Below are 8,602 nucleotides of genomic sequence, written 5' to 3'. Positions count from 1 at the left end.
GTCCGTGAGTTCGAGCCCCGCGTCGGGCTCTGGGCTGATGGCTCAGAGCCTGGAGCCTGTTTCCGATTCTGTGTCTCCCTCTCTCTCTGCCCCTCCCCCGTTCATGCTCTGTCTCTCTCTGTCCCAAAAATAAATAAACGTTGAAAAAATAAATAAATAAAAAAAAATAAATATATTTATTTTTTATTTATTTTTTTCTTTTTAATGTTTATTTGTTTTTGAGAGAGAGAGTGTGTGAGCATGGGCAGGGGAAGGGCAGAGAGAAGGAGACACAGAATCGGAAGCAGGCTCCAGGCTCTGAGCTGTCAGCACAGAGCCCGACATGGAGCTCAAACCCACAAAATGTGAGATCATGACCTGAGCCGAAGTCAGACCCTTAACCAGCTGAGCCATCCAGGCACTGCTAAAAACAATTTTTTAATGAGAGCCTCAAACAGAGCCAGTATTGTTCCTGTAGCCTGGTAGCACAGACAGCAGCTCACTCACCACCAAACGGATGTTTGCTCAAGGCTGCTAAAAAGCAACAGGAAAGTTATGTTAGGAAAGCAATGACCCTGACATCTCTGCTAAAGAACACTCCACACACATGCATAAGGAGGCCCAAGCAAAGATACAAGGGCAGCACTGTGTGTAATGAAGAAAAATTCAAAACAACCCCAGCCAGACGGGAATTAATAAAACCGCTACAGTCACCCAGCACACTAAAGCACGGCAGTTAAAAGGAATTAGAGCCATAGGGAATGATACCGCTGGACATCTGATGCTTTGTGGAGCTTTTAAAAAGACGAACTACATAACATGTACAACAGGAGGGATACATAACATGTATCACTGGAGGGAAGATAAATCCCACCCGAACACTATACTTCCCATGTATAAATACACATCAACACAAAACAAAACAAAACAAAAAGATACAGAATGACCCAAAATAAACTCCTAGTAAGACGAGGGGAAGCAGGGAAAGGGAGAGCTGGGAGCGTAGGGCCCCCTGCTACACAAAGAACAAATAAGAGAAATAGCAATTTTCCTCTCCATTACTTTCTGCCTTTTTTACATATACATAAAAGCACCGTCAATGCTACATGCTAATGTCTGTACCTCAGATAATCTGACCTTTTTAGAGCTTATCCAAAAAAGCAAAAAAGAAAAAGAGCAAAACTTATTATTCACAGCTGCCAACTCGAGCTTATTCTAGTTCTGGAATGAACCTGCTGAAACATGACTTCCCGAGGTTAGAGGTTCTAAGATTGATCTGATGAGATGATACCAGGGCATTCTGTACAACTCTAATGTCTCCGCAGAAAATTTTAATTTACATCTTTGTAACCTTTGGTGTACGGTTGGCATTATTTGTGGAAGGGTGTTGAAGCAATGATCCCCTTTCTGAACCAGGAGACCATTGCTTCTTCTGAATGTTGTCACCGAGATTACACTGACAACACATCCTCCTTCAACTCTCCTCCAGATGTGTCCTGCGGGGGCCTCCACCATTCCTTCACATGGATGGCATGCCAAAAGGAGGTGAACACGGTTACCACAAGCATCCCACCTACTCCTCCACTGAAAATCACAGGAAATTCACATAATGAAATGCAAAGGAAATGAGTTTAGACTACAAGACCCAGAGGCACCAGCAAGAAGCAACTGTGAAATGAAATATTCAACTTCCTCCATACTGACCTACAGATTCTATGCACTCCCCATCAAAATCCCGGCAGGCATGTGTCGAAACTGATGAGCGGTTTCTACTAATCATACAGAAACGCAAAGGACTAGAATGCAAGAAACAACTCTGGAAAAGAAGAATGAAGATGGAGGGTTTATAACATTTGATTTCAGCACTCACCGGAAAACACAACCATCAGGAGTGAGGGGTAACTGGCCTGCAAATAAGCATTCTCATCAACAAAACACAGCACACACTCCAGAAACAGACCACAAATACACAGGAAACTGAATTTTTAACACAGGTACTGCCACAATTCCATGGGGAGAGGATAATCATTTCAACCAATGGTGCTGTAACAATTTGATAGCCATCTGGGAAAAGCATGAACATCAAGCCGTACCTCACACCATACAGATAAATGGACTCAAAACGGATCACAGGCCTAAATGTAAAACGTCAAACGATAAAATTCCAGAAAACCTTGGTGGCCTAGGTACACATGACCTACCTCGACATGACCTGGGGAGTCCTTTCTTAGAAAGGACGTAACAAGCATGAAACATAAAAGGAAAAAAAAAAAAAAAAAAGGATAAAGCGGACTACATTGAAACTAAAAGTTCCTGCCCTTTGAAAGACATCTTTAAGACTTGAAAAGGCAAGCCCCAGACTTGGTGAAAATAGTCACAACCTAGGCATCTGACAAAAGACTTGTATCCAGATTATACAACTGACTCTAGGGATTCCGTAATAAAAAGACAAACGAGCTATAAAAACAGGCAGAAGACCCGTTCATGCTCTCTGTCCCAAAAATAAATAAACGTTGAAAAAAAAAATTAAAAAAAAAAAAAGGGGGGGGCGCCTGGGTGGCGCAGTCGGTTAAACGTCCGACTTCAGCCAGGTCACGATCTCCCGGTCCGTGAGTTCGAGCCCCGCGTCAGGCTCTGGGCTGATGGCTCGGAGCCTGGAGCCTGTTTCCGATTCTGTGTCTCCCTCTCTCTCTGCCCCTCCCCCGTTCATGCTCTGTCTCTCTCTGTCCCAAAAATAAATAAACGTTGAAAAAAAAAATTAAAAAAAAAAAAAAAAAACAGGCAGAAGATTTGAGCAGCCACTTCACAGAAGATGTATGCAGCGGCTAATGGGCCCAGGAAGAGGCGCTTACCAGGGAAATGCACATCACGATGAGATACAACCACGATGAGTACGTGGTTGTATCTCAGAAGAGCTAAAATTAAAAAGCCCAGGTCCCTTACTCGGGGTGTCCTATGCCTGCTCCGTTCACAGCCTGGCCCCTACCTAGCATTTGAGGTGCTCAGCCCGCTGGGAAACATGGACTTTCTCCCAGAAAGTAATGAAGGCAGGCTGTGTTCTCTGGCTCCAGACTTGGGCTCTAACCCACCAAGACTAACAGCGCGGTCGCTGGCACGCTGGGAGGAGCTGAGGAAGCTTTTGTTTAGGCTGGATTTAGGTTATCAGTAAAAACCTGAAGTCATTAACTCAGGTGACCTAAGTATCCAAGCTTAAGGGTTTCCCTGCCATCTTCTTCATGCAAATGAATCTCTCCAAAATCTTTTTTTTTTTTTTTTGAGAGACAGCAAGCTGGGGAGGGGCAGAGAAAGAGAGGGGGACTGAGGATCCAAAGCAGGCTCTGCAGTGCCAGCAGTGAGCCCAACGTGGGGCTCAAACTCGGGAACCATGAGATCGTGACCTGAGCTGAAGTCGGACGCTCAACCGAATGAGGCACCCAGACGCCCCCAAGATCCTTTAAAGGAGGGGTTCTCAAAGTGAGGGCCAGGACCGGCAGCATCAGCGTAACATGGGAGTTTGTCGGAAAGGCTGCCCCACGATCCCCATATGGGTCTGCGTCTTCCCAAGATGTGGGGGTCCCAGGAAGATGTGCGGCTAAGGTTGCAACGAAGGCTCCCGTTAAAAAGTGTGGGTGGAGGCCCTCCCGGACTATCAAATGCCGCTAAAATGGGGGCAGCACACATGAGCCAGGGCAGCCAGGACCCAGGCACGGGCTGTATCGGGAGTTTGGCCTGCAAGGAGAGAGGGTCCCAGAGAGAACTTCAGTTTTTCAAGCCACATCAACCTGGGGGACGGGCACAGAGAAACAAAAAAAAGTACAGGAAAAAAAGAGAAAGATTTAAAACTAGATATTTTTTTCTAAAATGGAAAAAAAAAAGTGACATTTCAACACAAAAGAAATGCAAATGCTCATGAATTATTCAGATCCAGGTGACTTGAATATACAGACGGAACAAAAAGATCAAAAGTATTCCATCCTATCACCTGGCTTGGTCACCAGATCAGCAGACCCTGGTTTCTCACCCCGCATGCATGCGGGAGGCCCGGGGTTGGGGTCACGTTGATTCTGTGCCATCATCTGCCCCAGGGCCTTTGTTAGGACGCAGAAAAGAGGAAACTTTCACTGGATTTAAGCTCTTTCCGCAAGAGTAAACAATGAACAACTCCCATCACCAAGGAATTCAAAGTTTCTGCTTCCTCTGAAAAGGAGTCCAGACAAGTTCAGTGTCAGGACAATCCCGGAACTGTGGTTGGAGGGCACTGGCCAAGGAGGTTCCCCAGAACCACGAGGAGGACCGCACTGAAATAAACCCTGAATGTTAATTCCTTCCATAATACGTTTTGAGGACCTACCTTGTGCAGGTACCGCTCTGGGACACTGGAACCAGGACAGACCCTCCGTCCACGTGTACAAGCTCTATGGCCTCTTGCACGTCTTCTGCCTGGCAGATTAAGTCAAGTCAGACCACCCAGCTCACAGAAGGTGGGAGGGCCAGCCTCTCTCAGGGCCCGCCTCTCTCAGGGCCCCTCCGATCCTGGACACCTGGGGCATCCCACCTGCCCAACAAGCTACAGATGCCCCTCTATTATTCTGCTCGCTCCCTTCCCTCACAAGACAAAACTGAAAAACAGCACCTGTTAAGAGACTGATTCCTGCCTCACCTGCCCGGTTAGTTCTGGGCTCTGCTCCCATGTGAATTTCCTTCATTTGCTAATTTCTTTTAACTTCGGCTAAGCCTCTGCCACTTCTGCACAATCATCCCAACTGCTCAACCCAAAAAAGGAGGGAGACACTGGCACCAATTTTATCCTCAACTAGTCAGAGGCATTGCCCAGTAAGAAATGTTTTAATTCTGAAAATGTTCTTGAGTTTTCTATTTAAAAATGCTTATAAAATTTTGTAAATTATTATTAATTTTTTGGACATGTATTCATTGTTGAGAGACAGAGCACGAGCAGGGGAGGGGCAGAGAGAGAGGGAGACACAGAATCCGAAGCAGGCTCCAGGCTCCGAGCTGTCAGCACAGAGCCCGACTCGGGGCTGAGATCACAAACCTTGAGATCATGACCTGAGCCGAAGTCAAACATTTAACCGACTGAGTCACTCAAGTGCCCCAAATTTGATAATTTTTATTTATTTATTTTGAGACAGAGAGAGAGGGAGGGAGAGGGGGAGAGAGAGAGAGGGAGGGAGGGAGAGAGAAAGAGAATAAGCAGGGGAGGGGCAGAGAGAGAGGGAGATAGAGAATCGCAGCACAGGGCTCCATCCCACTAACCTTGAGATCATGACCTGAGCCAAACTTGGACGTTTACCAACTGACCCACCCAGGTGCCCCAATTTTTTTTTTAATTAGGGAGCTGCGGTGAGGTTTGCAGAAAGATCTCACACACTGGGTGCAGTGTCTCAGGGTTCCTGTCCCAGTGTCTGAGGGTAAGTGTTGGTGCCTTTTCCACTCACCGTCCCAAACCATGACATTTAAAGCAACTTGGTGAACACAACTTCCCAGTACTTAAGTTTCCTATTTGCCTATACAGTTGAGTAGTTGAGTGGTGTCCTAATGTATGTCTTCATATGCCCTACAAGCATCACTGGTACCAGACGGGAAAGATGCATATAGCAGAACGTTCTGTGCAGCAAAAGAGCTGCGGACTACATAAAGCTACTTCCCAGAAATTGATTAAATCAACTGCGATAGAGCCACTCAAAAGGAAACCACTATTAGCTAATTAACCACTAATAGCTATTAAAGAGAATAAGGTAACCCATCCTGGTAGAATGGTCATATTACCGTATATACTGTAGTATATATAATTTACAATATTGGGTTATGCATAATATTAACGAAACACAGATTAGTGTTTGTTAAATAATCCACTGTCACTTGTGATTATTTTCTATGACTACAAGCCGCTGTATTAATACATCATACATCCATTCATGAAAAATCCAAGACAACTGCAGAGTCGGTCCATGTGTATACAAATAAGTTTGAATACGTACATACATTTGAGTATATAAATATGAATGTGTCAATCAGTTGTCTGGCGCAGCCGGGCGCAGCCTTTCCGGCGCATCAGCATCGCCTGGAGGGCTAGTAGTGAAAGCCCACGTTGCCTGGCTCCACCATCGGGTGTGATTTGGTAGGTGCCGGTGAAACCGCCAAGTCGCAGGGCGGCAAGCTCCCAGGTGATGGCGCTGCTCCGGGACGAGGCAGACACCCTGGGCTTCAGCGCGGCAATCGGGGGAAAGGAGCTTTGAGCTTATTTCTTAAACACTTACTCATTCATTCAACAACCGTCGCCGAGCGTGTGCTCCGCGCAGGGCAGCCGGGGACCGCCCGGGGAATCCGGCTGGCAACGAGCACTGCCATCCCTCCTCCCGCTTCCGGGGTGCTTCGCTCCAGAGGGGAAACTGAGGCTCCGAGGAGCGCCCTCCAAGGTCTCAGACTGTCTCTGGAGGAGCTGGGATTCGAACACTAGGCACTGAGTACCCGACAACTGCTCCGCCGACTCCGGAGCTCCAGACACGCCTCCTGCCGTGGCCGTGGGGACTCCGGGACGGCCACCCCACCACACGCGCGGACCGGGTTACCCTCCAAGCCCAGCGGGTCGGCCGCCGGGAGTCTGCGGAGAGCGTCCGGCGCGCGCCCGCTGGAGCCCCGCCCCTCCCGCCACAGGGAGGGGGCGGGGCCCCGCGGGGGCCGAGCGGGCGCGCTCGCGCTCGTGCCCGCGGGGCGAGCTCACGGGAGCGACGCCAGGATAGAGGCTCGCGGAGCCGCCATTCTAACGCAGGCGCGGTGGCCAAGTGGTAAGGCGTCGGTCTCGTAAACCGAAGATCACGGGTTCGAACCCCGTCCGTGCCTGGCGTGAGCCTCCCTATCGGCGAGACTTTTTAGGGTTGGGACCACTTTTCAAGAGCTGGCCCCCGGAGAGGCCCCCGCCCGCCTGCCGCGCCGAGAACCTCGCCCCTGGGTGCAGATGGGTGCGGAGCCGGCCAACTGTTTTCACCTCGTGTGGCTCCAAGCTCTGCTCCCGCCCTCGCAGGAGGTGAGCGTCTGGGTGGTCCGGCCTCGGCGAGTCCGCAAACTCTGCCCGCTCCGGGCGGCGCTCCCCGCGGACGGCGCCCCCTGCCGACCCCCGCGGGAAGCGGAGGGGCCCCCAGAAACCGTGGCCCCCGGCAAAAACCCCACAGCTGCTGGCACTCGACTCGAGAGCCGCTAAGCTTTTCCCCTGAACTTGAAAGTCCAATTTTATCCTCTCTAATGAGAGGACTGCCGTTGCCTGATGCCGGGCCCACACCCAGAGGCAGCTGCTGGCTGGCTTGCTATTTTTAAAAAGAAATCCGTTGCAGGCGCTGCATGAAGAGAGGAAATCCTGCCCAGACCTAGAGCCGTTCTGACGTGACGACCTAGACCCGCCTGAGCCTCCGTTTGCCCTTCTATGAAATGGACGTCTGGCCAGCTGTAGGCGTTTGTGTGCTGCCAGACGGACTGGCCGTGGAAGCGGCCCCGGGAAACGGAGCTGGGGTCACAGGGAACCTGTTTTCTTCGCATCACGAAAGGATGCACCGCGGGGCTGCTCGAATGCATTTAACCACGCGTGCAGTGGCCTCGACCCGCGGGGGTTTTGTGCCCTCTGAAAACCAGCTTGACCTCCTCGGGGAAACCCGGATCGGCCCGAGATTCCTAATCGAAGGGAGCGTTAACGGAGCTCCTGGTGGATACGTGGTGGAGCTGGACTCCGGGGGTACCTCGGTGACCGAGCCACATCGGGGCGGATTGGAGGGAGGGCGCCTGGGGGATGCGATGGGGAGCGAGGAGCCTAGCTGCAGCGTCCAGGGGCTGAGAGTCCCCGACCCCACAGCAGCGGCTGTCACAGTCGTCAGCCTTCCTCAGCATCTCCTGGCTTGTTAAGCACCGATCGCTGGGCCCCACCTCCGGGGCTTCTGCATATTCGGTAAATCCGAGATGCGGCCTGACTACCCCCCACGTGGCCCTGATGCTGCCAGACCACACCGAGAAGCTCTCTTCGCCCCGGGGGTCGCCTTGAAAGACAGGTTCTCGTTCTTTAGTGGCGCCGAGACCCTGCATTTCTAACTTGCGGCTGGGTGACGCTCGTGTGGCTGGGCCCTGCCCTCCCTGACTGGGCAGAGGGTAGAAGGCTCCACATCAAATTAACAGCTGGCCAGTCGGAGATCTGTGCAAAGGATTCCTTCACTTCTTATCCTGAAAACTTTCACATTGTTTAGATTTAATAGGAGATGATTGTATCACGTGCAGAATTTTTTTTTTTCCCCCAGAATCTCTCCAGAGCCCACAAACCCAAAGATAACCTATTAGGAGGCAGGCGAGTTAGAATGATCCAGAATTAAGACAGATAATGATTGTTGTCTTCTCTCCCCTGGAGCAGTCATTCATTTCTTTTTAAAGAAGTACCACAGGGGTGTCTGGGTGGCTCAGTGGGTTAAGCATCTGACTTCTGCTTAAGTCATGATCTTGTGGTTTGTGGGTTCGAGCCCTGAGTCAGGCTCTGTGCTGACTGCTCAGAGCCTGGAGCCTACTTCAGATTCTGTGTCTCCCTTTCACTCTGCCCCTCCCCTGCATTCTTTCTCAAAAAAAAAAAAAA

General features: G+C 50.2%; 1 non-coding gene across 1 annotated transcript; it reads left to right on the top strand.

Moving 5' to 3' along the window:
• Positions 1-6,768: 6,768 nt before the first annotated feature.
• TRNAT-CGU (transfer RNA threonine (anticodon CGU)) lies at positions 6,769-6,840 on the top strand. The gene has a single exon. It is a non-coding gene; the product is annotated as a tRNA-Thr (tRNA).
• The last annotated feature ends 1,762 nt before the right edge of the window (positions 6,841-8,602 follow it).

This window comes from Lynx rufus, unplaced genomic scaffold, assembly GCF_022079265.1.
Source record: "Lynx rufus isolate CCGP_SWC_20201006 ecotype Redwood Valley unplaced genomic scaffold, mLynRuf1.p SCAF_23, whole genome shotgun sequence".
Classification (NCBI taxonomy): Eukaryota; Metazoa; Chordata; class Mammalia; order Carnivora; family Felidae; genus Lynx; species Lynx rufus.
The sequence above is the reverse complement of the archived record's forward strand: the minus strand, read 5'-3'. Positions and strand labels throughout refer to the sequence as shown.